The 20285-nt window shown below is 33.8% G+C and overlaps 2 long non-coding RNA genes across 2 annotated transcripts in view; one reads left to right on the top strand and one right to left on the bottom strand.

Annotated features, from left to right (window-relative positions):
- The window catches only part of LOC118189445 (uncharacterized), a 28512-nt gene extending 23316 nt beyond the window's left edge, over positions 1–5196 (bottom strand). Inside the window, exon 1 of the long non-coding RNA XR_015039256.1 lies at positions 5037–5196. This is a non-coding gene — a long non-coding RNA (uncharacterized LOC118189445). The remainder of the gene's footprint in view (positions 1–5036) is intronic.
- A 144-nt stretch (positions 5197–5340) lies between these two features.
- Positions 5341–15143, top strand: LOC118189448 (uncharacterized). The gene is made up of 3 exons (XR_004758276.2): positions 5341–5497; positions 8230–8475; positions 12530–15143. It is a non-coding gene; the product is annotated as an uncharacterized LOC118189448 (long non-coding RNA).
- Positions 15144–20285: the final 5142 nt, after the last annotated feature.

Below are 20285 nucleotides of genomic sequence, written 5' to 3' on the forward strand. Positions count from 1 at the left end.
TTTTTAATTAGCTTTCATATTTTTAGAATTAAATTAAATGGATTTCGAATTGCAAGCTTCATTAAAATAGAAATGAATTTAGAATGACAGACTTCAATGATATTTTTTTCATTAGAAATCTTACTAAGACGATTAAAAAAAAGGCATAGTAATATCCAAATACAGAGAGGCTAACAAATCCTTAACTATAAATGTGAGCATCTGCAAAAAAGAGCAAAGTATTCATATATTCTATGCTTGCTCAAAAAGAGTAATTTCATTATATTTAGTCTGTCTAAAGTAAAAAGAACGATTCATACGCGGCTTATATAGCATGAAAAATAAATAAAATGATTGTTTATTTTGACAGCATTTTTGAATTGGCTCATATTCGGGTAACTGATGACACCTGTGCAACAAAAATCTGAAAATTTACTGTGTAAGATTCCAAACTTTGAATGAACTGCAATGTGTCTGGAACGTTGAGAACTGATAAGCGAATAATCGCTTAGTTCAGAGAGATAGAAACGTAAACGTACGAAAGGTTAATTACCCATTTAGTATTCAAAATAAATTTAGCAGATAACTCCTTCTTGGAGTTACAATGAAGCCTCCACTTAGGCTTGAACTCAGGAATAATAAGCAATAAAACTTAACTGAACTAAAAAGGCCAAGTAGACATTACGGGAAATTAAGGGAAATTAACTAACGGTTTTAGTAGCGTTTCTTTGCACACGAAGAGAACCAAGCTTGATTCTCAGACGAAGAAATAAACTACAATAATTTTCAGATTCAAGACATTTACTTTAGCAAACGTTCATGTTATTTTAATAAGCTATTTTCTCCCTCCTTCCAGCATGCCTACGTGATGTAATGGTATTACATTCAGCGCGTATTCGAGAGGTCCAGATTCGAGTCCCGGCGAGAGCATTGCACATTTTTCACTTCTCTTGTTTTAAAAACAAAACCTAATGACTCTACAGTGGCGCCCAAAATAAAAGGTGGTGGACAATAATTCTTCACCACCAGGAATTGGCGATTGCGTCCCCTAATTCCCATTCGCCTTTTAAAGGAGGAGTATATAAGGTAATGTAATGTAATGTACGAGTGTGCTGCAACCTTCCTGCCCGATAATAATCGGCCTCGCGATTAACACAGCACACCCAACATAGATCAAAACAAAAATACAGATTAAAAACATCAAATTAAAATTCCCAATATTGTTCTATTGCGACTTATAGAGTTCAGCAAATATCCTTTGTAAATATAAACTCTTTCCTGCGGAAATAGAATTCCTTTATGTTACCATGTTTTTCCCTACCATGTCGCAATACGCAGTCTTCGACGAAATGTCGTGCATTGCCTTCAGCACTACAAAAATTATACAGACTATTATTTTGCAAATTAAGTTTTTTCAGGTACCCCGGGAAGCTCCCGTATCCAATAATTATTTGATTGTAATCAAAATCACATATCATTCTCATATTTTTAGAAACTTCAAAGTACAACAAATAATGCCTGAATATGCCTGAATATCGAAGGCATCCCTGGCATTGCCCACAGCAGCCTCTTTGGCCAGCCTGTTGACCCTCTCATTGTCTGTAACACCAATATGAACTTTCACCCACTTTATTTTCACTTCATGTATTTTCTTAATTTTTACAAGTAGGTATTTTATATATGAGACCAAAATATTAGTGTTACTAACATCAGTTAATGCTTCCAAACCAGATAATGAGTCTGTATATATAATAATATATGTTTTTACAGTCTGGTTCTCATCAATTCTTTTAAAAGCAAATATGATAGTAAACAATTCGGCTTGAAAAACCGAACTGTAAGGTTCAAGTCTAATTTTGCCATAGTTTATTTCTGTACCAAATAAGTAAACCACATATGCTGTAACATTTCTATTGTCATAACTCGAACCGTCAGTAAATATATCCAGTTCTCCTACGCAAACAATTGGTATCTGATATTCCACTGCTTTTCTTAATGCAGGATGCATACTGTTTATATTAAAGACCCCTCCTTCCAGCATGCCTACGTGGCATAACGGTAGCACACTCGGCGCGTATTCGAGAGGTCCAGGTTAGTGTCCCGGAGAGGGCACTGAACATTTTTCACACCTCCACTATCAAAAATGCTAATGATTCTACAATTAAATTTCTCCAAAACAGACCTACCAGTTGCTAAGCTGAATTACCGCTGAACGCAGATATTTCAACCTGGGTTGAAATTTTGCAAAAAATCTCGCTGCATGGAAATTTTCACACTTTTCCTCAAATATAATTTGAACCCGAGCCAGATTCCCTTAAAACTATTTCCAACCCTTCACTTAAGCAGAGAACTCTTGGGTGCTTTGCCGTAATCTAAGTAACCCAAATCAAAACCCATTACTGCAAAATAGTCAAGAGCTTTCCAAATCGTGAAAAGCATTTTAAGGGAAATATTCGTATTCTACACAGTCAAAATTGTGAAACCTCCATTTCAACCAGTTGAATCCCCGAAATCGAATTAACCAGTGCAACTAACCAGTTGAAGAATTCGAAATCGAATACAAAAGAAGTTCTCAAAAAACTCTCTCTTAAAGCATTATCTGCCGATCCTTGAAAAATATGTTGAGCATCTTTGCAGTGAGGAGGTTCTTTAAATCCAGTTTCTTCTTTTTTAATTTGCATACATGCCCATAAAGCATGGTCTGGATCTAGCCCATAGATTGTGAAATTATTCGTTCAATTTGCATACTTTGTGCAACATGCAAAGAGTTCTTATAAGGCATTCTAAATCTCGCAACTTGATCCAGGCTACTTGCGCGCACGACTGGGGACTCGAATTCAACAGACATACAAGCTCGAATTTTAAGAAGAAAAAAATCTTACTTTAGTAGAATATCATACCCTAAGATTAAAAGTTATCTTGAATACAGGAAGCACGTAAAATGACACCAAACATTCTAAATACAACAGACCTCCGATTAATTGTTTTTTTTAACCAGATACTGGTCAAATAAATGAGCAGCCGGTAAATCTGAAAAAGGATGCAAAATAGGTTATAAATAATAAACCATACTTTAAAAAAGCATTCATATATGTTTTATATATAAATTTATTAAATGTTTATTTACTTAGTTATAAAGCCGCAATTTTCTTTTTATTTATTTATTCCATTTCTTGTTTTGAAGCTAAACAGCATGACATTTTCCTACAGATAATATCAGTGTCGTAAGAAGTGATTTGTTGCCTGATATACAAGTAGTTCATCATAATTTCAAGAATTTTCCATCCGCTCGTTCGAGCTCATCATTTAAAATTTGCTCAAATTAAGAATCAACCAGAGAGAGCGAAAATGATATATATACTGAGCAGCAATGTAACCAACACGAAATAATGAAAAAGATCCAAAAATGGCACAGTTTGTAATCTCTAAATGAAATTATTATTGCAGTTCTTATTTAACTTTGCTTTTTGAACAGGGTCACATGTGTTTTTCTTCTTACAGTATACTGCGCTTTTTCTTAAAACTGATAACGAAAATCTGACATATGATAAAAAAAAAAAAAAAAAAAAAAGTTTTTTTTGAAAGAAAATGTGCCTTTTTAAGGTGAAACCGGTAAAAGGATACTGTATATGATTTAATTTACGTTTCCAATACATGATATATATCGAATCAATGACCAAACTTCTCAAAAAGAAATATTAATTTTTTTTCCAGAAGTACCGCTTGGGAAATATTACATTTTGACGTGATACTCCTTACAGCTCTCAAAAGATTTTTATTAGGCCCATTTGTGAAGATATTTTCGAGCGGGAAATCCTACAAAATCAACTGCGCCTTCGCCGGAAACTGAATCCGAATCCGTATTACATGCGTTGACCGCTATACCACAACAAAACATGGGAGGAATGGCTTTATTTTTTTATAATCCCCCTAAACCCACTACACACCAAACCAAATTGGTAGTTTGGTTTAATTAAACTATGATAAAGCACTCGAAAGCTAGCTGTCGAAGGGAAAGGATTCCTTTGTGGAGGATTTTCTAAGGAAAACTGGCTTGCATCTACCTTACAAGACGGGGTAAACTATGAAAACGCTCATTCAGCTAAGCAGTTCACGGGATTTGAAACCGATCCAAGCCGGCGATCGGTTATCATACCCTCCCTTTTAGTTCGGGCACCACTGTAGAGAAATTATAAGTATATTAGGATAGACTACTTTAAAATTCAATACTGCCTTCAGTGAGTTCTTTGCATTACTTAAGTAATTTTAAAAAAATATGTAAAAACCAAATCATTTTGTTTACCCCCCAAGACTTATATAAGATGTAAAAGTTATTTCAGCTCAAAATTGAACTAAACTCTTTTGCATCGGGATCAAACATGCGATGTAAAATGTAAGTTTCTTTGCTAAATCTTGATTTAAGTAAAATCAAATTTAAAATTATTATTTAGCCATTTTTCCCATATTATCAAATAATGGCATATTTTTGGATGCAACGCAAATGAAATTCATTATAGTTTGAAATAGTATTAGCTTATTGTAATATAAAAGCATTTTTTCAATCCTGTGTTTATTGCTGACAACATTGCTACATAATATCGTTATCCTCTCAAAAATAACTACGGAGTTAATGAAAAAAATCCTAAATTAAGAGAGGCGATATATTTTTAATATTAATCAGACAACAGAAAATTTACTTCAAGTCATATTCTTTGTATAAAACACATTTCTCTAAATATTGGCTATTGTTTTGACGAAAACTAATAAGCTTTTCATTCGCTTTGATGACCCAAACAAATGCTTGTGAGCGCATATTTCAATATGTTCGAAGATAAATAAATATATGTATAAGGGTAATTATTTCTATTTCTTTCAGGTATTGTTCAAAGAGAAGATTAATTAATAATAACAGCTTGTATTATATTTATCAAATCAGATTTCAAAATAAACTGCTTTAATTAATGGACTGGAATAAAACCTCTAACAGTAGCAATTAAAAATTTGCTTTATCGTCAGGTTGAAAATGCTTATTAATGAAGTCGAAAAGTGTGACTTACAGTTCCTGGAGCCCAGGGCTTTTCCCTGCTGGTCAGATATGACCTGAAAGATTTTAGACTTTTCGGTAAAGAAACAGAGCACTGTGGTGTCCGACAAAAGTAGGGCAAGTTGGTCTAGTTCCGGTTGTGCTTTCGCCACTTTAAAGCAGAATAGTCCCCTTAGGTGGAACGAGAACTTTCGATTTCATCAGCGTGTAGGAATTCACATTCTAAGGTCGAGAGGCGACCGGAAGAAGTTACTTCCTGCTTGCTACTTTTCAATAAGGTTCTAAGGGGGGAGGCAGTAATCAGGTAACACCCACTTTCTGTTTCACTCTTCGGTATGGATTAAAGGGCGGAGGTGGCATGTTTTTTAGACTATATAAGGGGCACTTTTCTCATAGATGAACATCAGTCAAGCTTATTTGTTTCGTACAACACAGTTTAGAGACGAAAACTGTATAAAAAATATGAAGGCTTTGGTAAGCATTTTCAGTTTTCAGTTTATATTTTAATACTTAGTTTGAAAAAAATTAAATATTACAAAGAGTAACTCGTTTATCATTGATATTAAATATATTATTTATATTTGCATACATTTGAAAAAGAAATTTCGGTTGAAATTGTAACGTTTATAGCTAACATAAAATTAGCTTGTAAGTATAAAGACCTAATTCAAAAGCTTTCCTAAAATGATTTACTAATAATACTTTTCATTAAAGAAAATATTAAAAGTCTTAAAAGCATTAAAAGGAAAATTATCCTTTTTCTAAATGCACCATTATTTATGATCATTTTCGTGTCCGGAAAAAATTAACTATCTTTTCTATCAAGTGATAAACTTCCCTAGTCTCGAAGTAAATAGGTCCTATGCAACAAAACTCTGATTAAAATTCAAATGCCCAAAAATAAAAGTTTGAATAGTGAGTAAGAGACTTCAAAGAGCTTATGAAATCCTAACAAAAGAGTCTGACACGGGTTAGGAAGAAACCGACGAATGAAATCCTGACACAGATATGAAAGAAATCTTCGGATACTCGAATGGATTTTTACTTTGCGCCCAAGCGCACGAAGTGATCATGTATGAAATCATTTTAAGCCAGAGACGCCAGATAGTAAAAGCATAATCTTATAATCTTTATAAAAAAAGGGGACCAAAAAATACAGATACATTAAATCCCTTACATCACCAAACTGAAATCTAGCAGCAGAGTGGCTAAATAGTGATGAGCATGAAAGAAGTTATAACACTACGGTTTTCTGTTATTGCAGCATGATTTCCTTTACAAATAAAGTATAATTTTGGGACTTTTTAATAAACTCTTAAAAACGTAACTGCCCAGAATTTCATTGAATTTATCCAAATTTTTAAGAACCCATATGTGAAGAAAATCTCACTTCTAAATTATTTCTCTTCGACGACTTAAAATTTACTTTACATCAAGTGACTCACAATATATTATGTTTCCTTCTCTTTGCTTCTCTGTAAAATTTATGAAATAACACATAGTTTTTACATTTCTTTTCCACTAACAGTTTTATCTTAACTCAAGGAAGTAATTAATTTCATTTCGGAATTAGCTGAACAGATAGTTTAAGAGAAAATGAAACTGTTGCGTAGAAATCTAATGGATTTAGTACCGTAAAGAAAGCATGACAGCATCTACAAGGAAAATTTTACTTTTTAGTATCACATGTTATCACTCATTGATTCTAACTTCTTTGTCAAACTAAAAGTAACTTCTAAGAAACTTCCAGTTTAATTAATTTTACTGACTTTTTAATGTAAAAGTTCCTAAGTTCCTAGTCATTCCTTTGTGAAATGTATCAGTGTTTTTTAATAGCTCATAATGATATAATCTGTATGTTAAAGAATTTTAATTAATTTTCCAAAACCTCTAGGATATTTTGCTGACCTATAGCTTTCTTTTAATTGTGAATTTAGGTACAACACAAGAAACTACAAGAAAATTTCTAGAGTGCTTTTTCGTTGCTTAAATGCAACTTACAAATGAGTTTTTAGTAGAGTTAAAAAGGTATATCATACCTATTGCTACGGAAAATTACTCATTTATACTATCTATCTGCTTAAGTCATGAGCATTAAATACTTCCAGTCAAGTATGTACCACCATAGGCCAAACGGTAAAGTCACTGAACACTGGTATTCAGTCCGAGGTTCGAATCCCAGAGAACGGGTTGGCTGCATGCGCGTTTTCGTGGTTTTCCCCATGTGCAACGTGCATACAAGCCAGTTTCCCTTAGTCTTCCAAGAAGACATCCCTCCCTTCAGGCAGAGAGCCCGCGAATGCTTTGCCATAATCAAATAAACCAAAACAAACTAACCTTCCAGTTAAATAAATCTAATCCTAATCGAAAAATGTGAAAAACTTTACATTGAGAAACCTCATTGCATGTTAAAATGTTGCAAAAACAATGCAGCTTTAATGAGAAATTTGAATACTGAAATATTTTGCCTGCATTTTACAGTGTGAAGATTTGATATTTAGTTGTGAAGTGAAAAATTATACACTGCACGAAATTTTTATTTTCTTCTCTTAAAAAGATATTTGCAACAATTGTAATTCAGCCATCTATATAAAAATAAAATTTTTTAATGTAATTCTTTCTTCCAAATTAGTAAAACAGAAAATATCTCTAGTTTATAAAATGTATCATAAAAATGCAATGTACGCTGAAAAAGATCCAGTTCTGTCCTCACTGCATGTCAAGAACGGACAGCCGAGAAATAACCAAAATTAACATTTAAAAAAAATAAATTAAAATCATAAATCTTAGTAAAATTTCTTTCTTTTTTTTATTCACACCCCTGTAAAATGAAGACGAGGGTGAAATATCTTCGCAAAGCTATTTATTTTATTTCCCTTTAGCTACTTAGAAGCTTAGAAGTTCTTAGTTTAGAAATTACTTAGCGTTGAAGTTCTTTGCTAGTACGCCTTCCATCTCATACAGAAAGTTATGAGCGATGACAGAATCTTTAAATAACCCTATCTGCTGTCACTGTACGCATTTCAGATGAATCATGTCTACGCTGTCATATGTTCTTCTAATAAATATTAGTAATTAAGAAAATTATGTGTTATCCGTAATATTTTCGAAGTATTTTTTCAGTTCTCGTTGTAATACGTTTGTTACTCATCTTTTGAAAATACTAATATAATGTGAATGGTAAAATCGTAAATTTGTCGTTAAAGGTGGCGGCCCTTGCTTTGCTCCTTGTAATTGCAACCGTGACGTCTGGCGGCGAATATCACGGTGGCTGGTATGAAGAACCAAAGGTTATCAAGATCATCAAGCCTGTTCATGTCATAAAAGTCGTCAAACATGTTCCACCTCCTGTTCCGGTCATTAAATACATCAAACTCTTCCACACCACACATGTAGGGCATGGATATGGTCACGGCTGGTGAAAGTAAAAATAAATCAGCGAAGTTGTAAAAGTAAGTTCTCAAATCAGTTTTCGCAAGATTGAGATAAATTAGCTAATCATCCTTTTATTGTAATCCATAATATGTAGTAATATGATATGCATAACCCATAATATGCAGTGGCAGAGATTATCGATACTTTGCCTACATTGTAGAATGAATGTATGTAGCAGATGCTTAAGGAAACACTATAAACATAGTGTAGCAAATTCAACTTCAATAAAAAAATCCAAAAAAGAAAGAAAGAACAATCAATAATTATCCTTCATACAAAAATTAATCAGCTGAAGTGTCAAAATGTCCACCAGCGGCCCTAGCGGAAAAAGCCATTGAACACTGGCAGTTCGGACTGGGGTTCGAGTCCTGGTGAACGCACTGGCTGCATGGATGTTTTCGTAGTTTTCCCAGTGTTCCTTTGCACTCCTTTCCAAGCTACAGCGTGAAGCGGATTCTAGTACAGCGGGGAGCGTGGGACTACACCTGTCTAACTATGCAGTAAGACGGCAGATTACTAGTGTCCCGTCTTCCGTTACCTGGTACCTAGTTTTCCCCAACTGTATAGTGGATACGAGCCTGTTTCCCTTAGAAAGTCCTCCACGGGCCATCCCTCCCTTTCCGTGCAGTGACTAATGGCAGAGCACATAATTAATTTTAAAAAAGTACAAAAATTTTTGTTCCTAATATTTAGTGCATGATAATTAAGTTTTGCTTTTATTATTGTTTTCCAAATTAATGTATTTTTTATCTGTGGCAGCAATATATAGAATTTCATACACGAGAACAATTATAAACTCTTTTTTTTTTTTCCTTTGTATTAAGTCTAAAAACTGATTTTGCAACACATATTAGAACACTTCCAATGTGACAATATCAAATGTTCGTAATACAAAAAACATAATACGGAAATATCTATTAATTTTGACATAACTCGTTTTTTGGCATAGTGCTTGCTTAGTGAAGGTTTTGTTTGAAAAATTGGGTAAAACGTGCCCTGAAATTTAAATACCGAGAAAATTCTGTGTGGTTAGAATAGCTCATTGGAATCAGTTCCAAGATGAAATGACCATTAACAGCACTTCAGGCTTACGAAGAGGACAATTAGAATCTTTATCCACATGCTGTGACAGTCAGAAAACGCGAAGATTCATCATTCTCATCTTTAAAAAACTGTGAGCTATTTTAGCGTGGACGGGCTTAATTAATAACGACAAAGTATAAGAGTGCATAGTTTGGGGATTTTGTCTAACTTTGTGCATGTACCACATGTACAAGCAGATTAAAAAATTTCAATTATAATAATAAAAAACATAGTACTAAGAGTGATTTTTTATTAAATAACTGACGATGAAAACTTGTGTTGATATATTTCTTTTGATGCTTTGGAGTTATGTCATGATTGCAAAATGAGTCATAGTCAAAGCATATAACTGAAGCATTCTTAGCCAACATTTGATACGCATTTTGTGAAAAGAAATGTCTCGTCCTAAAGCTCTTTCACAGTAATTTCGGTTTTATGAAACCCGCTTGCAAAGTAATGTTTTATGTACCTCCGTAATAAAAGCTTGCTTAATTACCTAGTCTTCTCAGCATCAAAGAAACATAAATTATTATTGTAGGACTGTACTTTTAATAAGAAATTATATTACAGAAAGGCTCCTAGTCGTATATTTTTGCCAGAAACCTTATGTTGAAAGGTAATGATTATATTACATATAGATTTTTTTTGCATTATTCAAGCATCTCAAACTGGAAGTTAGAAAAATAAGTTGGATGAAAAGGTAAGGAAAATCTTTTACTGTCTTAATATCTTACAGTAGTGTAGTTAAAGTAAATGCTACAAAACATTTACTGGTAAGTACTAACTTTAAAATGTGCTACTGCTTAACTGATGATTTAGTAGAATAAAAATTACATTATTAGAATAAATCACGAGCTACAGAAAGAACTGATGAAGTAGAATATTCTTTTAATTAGCAAACATCAAAAGAATGGTTTGATATGCAAGCATTCCAAAAATCCAAATATGTGTTCATTTTGATGCACCTAATTGATTGAAAATTCATTCCTACTCCCCTCCCGGGCCCACCATCGGCCGAGGGGTAAAGTCGCTGAACACTGGTAGTTCGGTCCGAGGTTCGAATCCCGCGAACGGGCTGGCTGCATGGGCGTTTTCGTGGTTTTCCCCATGTAACGTGTATACAAGCTAGTTTCAATTAGAAAGTCCTCCACGAAGGCATCCCTTCCCTTAGGCAGATAGCCCTAGTCTGCTTTGCCATAATTAAATACACCACCTACTCCCCCTCCCGATTTTTAGCAAAGAGATCAGCATAACTCCTAACTAAACAAAAGCGATTCGCAAGAATTAAATGTGCATATCGTTACTATGCATCAATACATGAAGTAACAATTCGCTAATTTAGAAGCACTTAAAAATAAATAGCCCATTGTTAACAAACAGGAGCTTTAGAATTTCCCATCCCTTCTAATGAAAACAGTTAAACCTTCAAAAAAGGAACGCTGACTTAACATATTTCTACCGTCCTCCCTTTTCCTTTAAAAAACATTTCTGATTCTTCCTCATACCCCTTAAAAGATAATAATTTTTATCTGTTTCTCTTTTTATAACAATAAGAGATTGAAAAGAATAAAATTAAGGTTTTTCTTTTTCACTCTGCAATAAAGGCAACGGAATATTTTATAGTAGAATTCTCCTTTTTTTTCACACTTCTTTTTAATATTCACATTTTAAAACCAAATTCCGATTTCTTGCTTATTTCTTATCTGCTTTCTTTCATCACAGCCATAAAATAATAATTTTATTGTTTCATACTGACATATAATCCCTCTCTTTTTGGCTTCTTCTAAACATATTTCTTAGCTTTAAGTTGCCAGTAATTTTTTCCAAATTCCATCCAGACGAGATTCTGCGATTACGTGGTGCCAGAAGATAGTTTGCTGTTTCTAAGCAGAGATTATATGTCAGCATGAAACAATAAAATTATTATTTTATGGCTAGATCGAAAGAATATCTAGATACAGATATAGATATATAAGGCTGAATCAACCATTAACCAATATAAGCACGTGTTTAGGGCATCAAGGGAAAGAGGGCATCACAAAGAAGTTCTTAAGTATTCGGGAAAGGGGGGCACCAACAGTTTTTTCACTGCTAGTTTTACCATGGAATGCATGGTGCAGCTAAACTATAACTGAGAGAGAGAGAAAACTGGCATAAACATATGTGGTGGCACCAAAATCTTTCAAGCGCTAGGGCCTCTAAGTCTTAACCCGGCTCTGTATATATATGCATAGACAGATAGATATGTGTGTAGGTGTAAAATAACAAATATGTAAATCAAAATTGTAATTTGAATTAGCAAATAACTTCTTAATTCTCCACCCCCTTTACTCTAAAAATAGTAATGCTTTTTTTTTTTTTTTTTTTTTTTTTTTTTTTCCTCCCCTGCGTAGCGCTAATGACAACTCAAAATTTCGAGAACTGAAGTTTTCTCTTAATAAGCAACTTAAACCGAAACCTTTTCTTAATTAGGCTTCCATATTAGATAGCTGCGCACATTTTGCTTCTAGCACTGAAAAAGAATATGTGTCCTAAGAACTAATTATCAAGGAATAAAATTATGCGTTGAACTTACGGCTACGTCTGTCTTCGCAGACTACGCAGTAAACTCTAAGTTATCACAAGGCAAAAATAAAACAATAGAAACGCATACAGGAAGTAAATATATAAAGAAAAATCAGTCCTTTTTGCTCTTGAGATCTTTTACAGCTGTCTGTCAGAGTTCCTTCTGTCACAGCTGTAACTCCCATCAAAGTATTAATGAGTGTGAAAAGAATACTTAAAAATTTTCATGTTACCTATGAAATTTTAAACAGAGAATTTCAGACAAAATAAAATACATTTTACAATAAATGTTCATGAAAATATATTGTTATTTCAAGACAATAAAACAGTTATATTTTTATAATATTCAGTACGTGAATCTTGTATGTAATTTAATTGTTAGTTTTTGAACAAATTCTTGGATTATATCTTTTTTTTTTCCAGGTATTAAATCATTTGTGCTCATGTTTTCTGAAGATTTATCTGAAACTCAGTATTCAGATCCTGTTGCCAATCTACTTATTGTTGATGAACTATCGCAGTCAGTATATGACAGCTATGTAAAGTATTTCTGCGCATGTAAACAATGACAACCATCAAGTACAAAGCTACTGAATGGACAAACATGTATAGTTCTCATTAAAATATTGTTATTTTTTTTTTTTTTTTTTTTTTTTTTTTTTGTAATAAACTATTTTGTTGTTCTGAGTGTTACTATTGGAATAATTTATGTGAAAAGCAATAGTCTTATGAGAGAGAATTTCCAAGACAAAGTTTTAAAAACATAATAATAACTTCAAATTTGAATATAGACTATAAAATATGGAAATGATGTTGTTGCAATAATTAGATACAAAATGCGAAAGTATTACCGTGTTGCCAATAACCAAAATATTCTAATCACAGAGTTTTCTAAAAGATATCTGCAACGCGTTTTATAGGAATAAGTAAACAGTAGAAAATTTAAAATTAATTGTTGCATATGATCTTGCAATGCAGAGTAAGTCTAAACTAATAGTACAAAGAACCAGTACTAAAACTTGAAAATATTCAACATTCGAAACACTTTGCTATTGTAGGCGCTATCTTTATCCTATCATACTTTACAGTACTTTAGATAAAGCATTTTCTTTTTCAGAAATCAATTGCATATGATGTAAATGATTATTAAAAGGGGTGAGAAAATTTACGAAATTTAAATTAATTATTGCATATTGAAATCATGCAAAGTTAATAATTGAAAAAATGAAGAAATCTCTCATACAGCAGAACTCGAGAGTAAGAAGATGGCGGCCATAATGAGGCCGTAAAACCATTTCGCTTTAAGTTTCTATATATTTCTATTCAAATTTAGTTTATTATAAATATAGAAACTAGTAATCATATGAAGTAAATTTTCTTGTTTTTCCAATACTTTTTATAAATAAGTCCGATTCCAAACAAATTGCAGAAAGCGTCACAATATTTTGGAACTTCTAATGTCAAAACTCCTTATGTATCAGAATATCAGGAAGATTTAAATTTGGTAAAATGATGGCCTTCTATTATGAAAACATTACTTGTATAAGTTACTTATTTGAGACACATTTTAAATTCTTTTTACATTGAAGTTAGATTAATTTCTATAGGGTTATATATGCATTTTTGGAAGAATTCCTAAGAAAAATAGCTTGCATTCATGTTGTAAATGAGAAAAACTATAAACCTATTAAACAACTATCTCGTTAGTCATCATACAAGAGACTATTAGACGGCGGACCCAGCAAGCACGAAAATTCAATTGTGCCTTGCTGGGATTCGAACTACAAATTTTCCAACAGGTAGCTAGACGTACTGTTTGTATAGAATTATCGCATATTGTTCTGGTGATGGGAAGTGGATAGGGGAGCCTACGGCGATACCGAAGGGCCCGGGTTCGAATTCCGGAGAGGAATGGCTGTAATTGTCCGTCCCTTCATAGCAGGTAACGGCGGCCCATCTATTAGGTGCTTCCACATTAAAGTGGCCGCCACATCCGGCCTTCGTAGTGGCCAAACCTGAGTCGGCTACTTGGCCGCCAGTGGAAAAAAAATGTTTTTAAAAAAATAAAAAATAAATAAATAAATAAATAAAATAAAAAAAAAAAAACATGTTCTGGTGATATACCACTTACATCACTAAATTATATGCGGTAATTCCTTACAAATAACCTGAACTAGGAGGAACAATCATTGTTCAATGATCATATCCCTTCCAATGCTAGTGGGCTTCTTTACACACCCTTTTTGTGAATGATGCGTTGTTCACTTAGAGCGATGAACCATAGCTTCCGATTATTATATTTAGTTTCTCCCCACTCTATTTAACAGGTTAAAAAAATGGTAGAATGAAACATACACTACAGTTTTAATTTTATATGTTCAAAAGAATTTAAATACTATATTTCTAATGCTGTTTTAGGATTATTAGTTCAGACACAAAGTAAAATTTCGCAACTGAATTGATCTCTTTCAAAATATTAGATCTCCCAAGGTTTACGATACTAATCATAAAATATGCTAGGATTTTTAGCTCCACATCCAACGAATATTTTATTTGGGAGGGGGGAATACTGTTTGTTTCCATATTAGTATTCACGAATTCTACGATTTTAAAAAAGAAAAATGTATTATTTATTAATCTTTCACACCATTCCAGATTTACTTCAAAATATGTTACTTGCAGGCAAGCGAAATATAACTATGCCAGCTTGATAAATTTCACGATTGATACTATAATTAGCAAAACAAAAATACACTAAAAACTATTATCATAACATTGCATATATATAAGCCCACACGTATATAAGTACATAACAAAACTTTTTGACAAAAGTTAACAAAAAGTTTCACAAAAGTTTTTCACCCGGCCTTTGCTTTTGCAACCGTTTGTCACAGACATATACTTCCACTCATAAAAATGTTTTTAATCCCGCAAATATTCACATTTTGGCATCTGTAAATTTAAAAATTCAATTTTGTAAAAATTACGAAATCTAACTTTCTCCACGGTCTCTATAGTTATGCTTAAAAATATTTTATGTTCATTATAAAAAATGAAAAACAGAAAGTTTGACACCCGTATACCAAAAAATGACGAAGATTTTCTTTGACGAAGATTGAATTTCAAAATTTTGGGTACCTAATGTCATTTTCAACCTGCCTTGAGGGGTCAGTTAATAAATAAATTATAATCATACGAAATTTACTCCCTTAAATGCCATTCAGTGACTGATTTTGTGATTTACTAGCGTGTAACTTTCTTTAATTTATAATTTTGTTACAAATGGTATGCCGAAATAATTTTCATATAAGTAGTTTTTAAATGCTAAAAACATGTTACTCTAATGAAGTTTCATTATTTTAGAACCGTAATTTGATAATCGTTCAAAATGTCATTAAATTAGAAATACTTTTCAACTTACTTAAATAATGGTACGAATAGGTTAAGCGCCAATACTGAAGCCTGCCAGTGTTTTCTAGAACATAAATTCTATAAGAATTTGTGAATAAGATTTCCATTCTGAAAAAAAATATATTAATCATTACGTTTCATTGCATTCCGCATAGAAATGTTGGTCACTTAATCTGTTAACAAATGAAACTTTTTTATAAATTCATATTTTATTTTTACCTTACGTACAATTACAAACATTCGCTCATCAACTTGTGTACAACCCCTGAATATGATCTCAAAATTTAAAATCAAATATTTCGTTCAATTTACCCGCCCCCCCCCGCAAAGGTCGCCCTTTTTGCACAGCATTTTTTGCATTGGGTGCAAAATCCTCCAAAGTATGAAGAATGGAGGAGCGTATAAAAAGTCAGATTTTGTTATTTTTCCAAAGTTGATTTCTTTAAATTCAAAATGCCAAAGCTTGCATATATGGATCAGCTAAAACTCTTTTGTAAGTAGAAATATATGTCTACAACAAATTGTTGAGATAATAAGAACTACGTAAGGCCTTGTGTGGATGTATAGTATATTATATAGTATACATAAATATAGCAATCTCTGGAGAGTTTTCATTTCCTAAGTTCGAAAAAATAATTTTACCTCATCACGATCACATAGATTTAATCTCTCATTCGGCAAACAGCCTTCATGTACTTTTCCTTAAATAAATCAATCGTTAAAAAACTTTCATTATTCACAGGACGTTTTTGACGAAGTCGTGGCAACTGTACATTTATCAGATTTTCATATTTGTTTTAGACTTTATCAAAATTGAGCATTAAAGAATTTTAAACCTTTTTCATAAATCTAATATCAGGCATCAGTGAAAACAAGTTTATATCATAACGAAATTTAAGATGTGTTTCAATGCTGGGAGTCAAAAAGAAAAGAGAGAGGGGGGGGAAAATGAATTTTTAATCAAATTTAATTTGAGTTCCTATATTTATTTATGAACATTAACTTCTCCTCGATCTATACCTAATATCTTTTAAAACCAAAATAATAATAAGAAGAAGAAAAATAATTATATGATACACTAAGCAGGAAAAATGAAAGGAAAAACTATAAAAAAGTACTTAGCGTTAATTTTATTGAGTGAAATGTGGCTTTAGATGATTAAGTTAAGGGCCGTTCCCACTGGGCTTTATCTGAGCTAACGGACACAACTGACGTAGCCGACCCATCTCCAAAACCAGTTTTTTCCCCATAGGGCAGCAAGTTGAAAAATCTGAACTGCAGGCATAGCGGAGCTAGTCGACACATGAAACTGAATCCGTTAGCTCAGATAAGCCCCAGTGGGAACGGCCCTTTAGAGTTATCCACATAGTCCAAAGGATTTCGCCTTCGCTACGTAAATATAAAAAATATTTATCTCCTTCTTTTGGCATGTGTGGAAAGGAGTGCAAGGCGGTGTTTTAAATTATAATTGTACGAATAGTTGGATAACATTTTCGCATGTAGAAGATTGAAAATCTCGTTGAGATGGCATCTGACGGATGTGAGGAAGTGCGTGCGATTTAGAAAACGGAAGCAAGGCAGATACTGACACAGGTCTGTTTAGATATAAAGGGCCGTTCTAACTGGGGTTTGTCTGAGCTAACGGAGACAACTGACGGAGCCGACTCATCTCCAAAACCAGTTTTTTCCCACAGAGCAGAGAGTAGAAAAATCTGAACTGCATGCACAGAGTAACTAGTCGACACATCGAACTGACTCTGTCAGCTCAGATAAATCCCAGTCTGAACGGCCCTTAAGAGTTGACAAAAGCGTCGTGTCAAGAGTATGGAAACGGTTTAAGAAAATAGTGATGCAAGCAGACAAATAGGTCAAGGTCGAAAACTTGCCACAACAGACTCTCAGGACCGTTCTTCAGCAATCATTCCTAAAAAAAATAGACAATTCACGTCAGATTGTAGGGGATTTCGTTGTGGCTACAAGAACTCGACTATGCAGATACATCATAAGTGAGAGGCTACATGAAAGAGGGCTCTATAACAAGGAAACCCATCATCTGTGTTCCATCAACTCGGGCTACGAAACGCGCCTGGATGCAGAGGCGTAGAGATCATCGTCGCGGAATACCACGGACTGGAGCCGAGTTCTTTGCTGATGACTCTCAATTTTGTTAAGCAAGGGATTCCTGATGTATTACAATCTAAAAGTGAAAACATACACAATAAGCCTGAAAACATTTGTGAAAGGCATCGGTACAAAGGTGAGTGGGTATAATTTTGAATGATCGCACTGATCTACATACTCTTCCAATGCAACTAGAAATGATGATGATGAGATGAGGTTCTTGATCCTTATAATTCCCTCTAACTAGTGATCGATTATCTTGAGAGAGAAGGAATCTAACACTTGGAGTCATCGTCACATTCTATTGTCTGGATTTAAATTCCGTAGAACATGTATAGGACTCCCAGGACGCCGACATGCGTTACTGCATTAGCACTCTCATGAATCTTCAAGGCTATTCCTTCAGAGTACACACTGTTACCACAGGAACTCTAGCACAATTTAAGACACTGGCTGGAAAATAGCTGTTAAGACTGCAAATCGGTTAGGGATGACCACAGTCTAATTTTTTCTATGTATCTCTAATGGATGGTAACACAAACTTTTCCTTACCTCACTTTATATTCCATTTCCTGTCCTTATTTAAATTTATTTTTTGAAAAAATAAGGCAAGATTCATTCAAATTTCATGAGTTTTTACAGCTATTGCTTTAATTTTTGATGCCAGTGCAATTATGTAGTTCATATGATTTTCCTACATGAGAAGCCACAATCGCAGTGTGTACCATCAGTTTTAAAACGGAATATGCTATTGAACAAGATTTAAACCTTTACATCTTACAAAGGGAGATCAGGACTTTGGACTCCCTGATTTTGACAAATTCTGCTTAGTTATGGAAGATCTCCGTGAATATACATGAGAAATATCAGTATGAATCTAAAACATAAATAACGAAAATCGAAGCTAAAGTTCTAAGCAACATTCATATTATTCAAATTCCTTGATTTCCTTTAGTTCCGGCTAGTGTAATTGATAAAGCACAACGTCGCAAATACAGAAGCTCCCAATTCCAATCCATTTATGACAAGGCTCTTTCTTAGCGGCATGATTTGTTTTTTAACGTACCCAACCGGTATAGTGGTTAGCGTTATTGACTGCCGTTCCAGATTCGAATCCAGGAGAAGGCAGGGATATTTGTAAATGTATAGCTAGCGTGAGGCGTGGAGGCACTCTAATGCGGCGAGCCGAAAGTCCTCTCAAAAGGTTGATGGTAGGGGAAGAGGGGTGGGAGACCCTCGCACTCGTCCCCAATCGAGGTCTCTCCCTCAAAATTGGGGGCGGAACAGAGCTAAATCGCACTCTCACCTGTAAGGTGCTCAAGGCTGTTGCCAACAGGAGTATGCTGCGTTCATTGCCACGAGGAATTTCGTGGGCTTGAGGCTGACTATATGTCAGACAAGTGAGCATTAGTCAACAACAATTTTTTTACTTTATTCTGGGAAATGTAATTCATTCATAATAATTTTTATGGGAATAAAGCGGAAAAACATGATTTAATATGGGAAAACTTTTTAAGAAACCAATTTTTCAATTAGTTTATCTAACGAAACTCCTCCCAATCAGTGCTGCATGGCTTCTGGGTTGGCCCCAGGCTGCAGTTGCCAGTCCTTATTCTTTTAAATTCTTTATAATTTTACTTGCAACTCCTCTCGTTTATACATTCTGGTACAGTACACAAAGCGTTGTGGTTTGTTCTCATATGATCCACTCACGAACTAGTGCGATATATTTCTGTTAAAAAATTGTTACATTATTAACTGACTCGAGTACGTTTATTGATTTTCAAGTACATGAATTTGTTATGCATGATTTTATTTTAGGCATGTATAACTGGCTTTGAAAAAAAAAGGATCTCACTCTATTATTTCCCCAGAACGGGGAAAAAAAGGGTAACCAAGCGATGCATGCAATCCAGCATTTGTTTGGCAGAAGAGCCACAGAAAAAAAAAATTCTGAAACTGCGGCACCACTTCAATCGCTGTTTGCAAAACACGACAGAAACTGAACTGTGAGGAATGGCCCCCAGTTAAAAACAAAAATATGAAGAAAGAATACTTGAATATGGTATTTACAGAAATTACTAATGTTCGGCCTCTTTAGTATATGATTTCTTGATAACAGTTCCATGTTTCCTCCTATCTTAAATTGAAAGATAAACCTTCTGAATTTTTTAAGAGGAAATGCAGAGATTGCTTCACAGAAAACTTACAACACTTACTAAAACCAATAATATAAAAGTATTGAAATCTTCCTACATATTACTGGTGTATTTAAGGGGTGCAAGGGGAACATCTGTCCAAAGGCGCAGCATCCATGGAGCATTTTTCTTTCCCTTCCCCATTGCATTTTGGCCAACAGAAGGGACCGTTGGAAATTCTAGCCATTCCTCTGCCAAGTAAGTTACCATGTAGCCCGATCTGGTGAAGCTCTCTCGTTGTGCACATTCTTATTAAAGCGTGTACAATCGATATAAGTGTGTGCATCGCTACAAGTTTACTTAATAAAAAGGCTGCTAACTTAGTCTCTTAATATTCCTTTGTACAATATGGTTGTTATCATTCGCATCAAACGTACTAAATTCGAGGTGCAAACAGATGAATCAATTAATGATGCCGGGTTACTAGTTTTAATGGGTATCGTTCCTTA

The sequence above is a fragment of the Stegodyphus dumicola genome, chromosome X2 (genome assembly GCF_044657685.1).
Source record: "Stegodyphus dumicola isolate Sdum_Otavi_A_Nest chromosome X2, ASM4465768v1".
Classification (NCBI taxonomy): Eukaryota; Metazoa; Arthropoda; class Arachnida; order Araneae; family Eresidae; genus Stegodyphus; species Stegodyphus dumicola.